At 56.2% G+C, this 639-nt stretch overlaps 1 protein-coding gene across 1 annotated transcript in view; it reads right to left on the bottom strand.

The window, feature by feature from the left end:
- LOC119587745 (nephrin-like) overlaps nucleotides 1-639 on the bottom strand; it is a gene marked incomplete at both ends in the record, with an annotated part of 138,820 nt that overhangs the window by 8,199 nt on the left and 129,982 nt on the right.

Here is a 639-nt window from a genome sequence, read left to right as displayed (position 1 = left end):
AATCAATAGATGACTAGACATATAGACAACCAGGACCGACAGAAAATACGAACGAAAGGACAAACCAAAAACGAACGAGGGAAGAACAGAAGACCGTGATAACAGCAGCGGAAGATGATAGCGATAATGAGAGGGAGGAGAAGGAGACAGATGCGGCAAGAACGACCCAACTTCGCCGAGTTTGTCCTCACAGCAAAAGTGACCTTTTTGAGTTCCTCCGCTTGGCTCGGGTCATTTGTCTCCGCTCGAGGTCATCCAGGGGGACCGAGGGGGGGATGGGGAAGAGGGGGAGGATGGGGAAGAGGGGGAGGATGGGGAAGAGGGGGAGGAGGAGGATGGGGAAGGGAAGAGGGGGAGGATGGGGATGGAGAAGAGCAGGAGGATGGGGAAGAGGGAGAGGAGGAGGAGGATGAAGAGGGGGAGGATGGGGAAGAAAAGTGGGGAAGATGGGAAAGAGGGGTGGGGAAGGGAAGGAAGGGAGAGGACGGTGGGGAAAGAGGGAGGAAGAGGATGGGGAAGGGCTGTGGGGAGGGGGAGGAAGAGGATGGTGAAGGGAGAGGGCTGGGAAGAGAGGGAAGAATGTTGGTGGGGAAGGGGGAACAAGAGAGAGAGAGGAAGGTGATAGGGAAGGTGGGGAAT

This window comes from Penaeus monodon, chromosome 23, assembly GCF_015228065.2.
Source record: "Penaeus monodon isolate SGIC_2016 chromosome 23, NSTDA_Pmon_1, whole genome shotgun sequence".
NCBI lineage: Eukaryota > Metazoa > Arthropoda > Malacostraca > Decapoda > Penaeidae > Penaeus > Penaeus monodon.
This window is presented reverse-complemented; position numbering and strand designations above follow the sequence as displayed.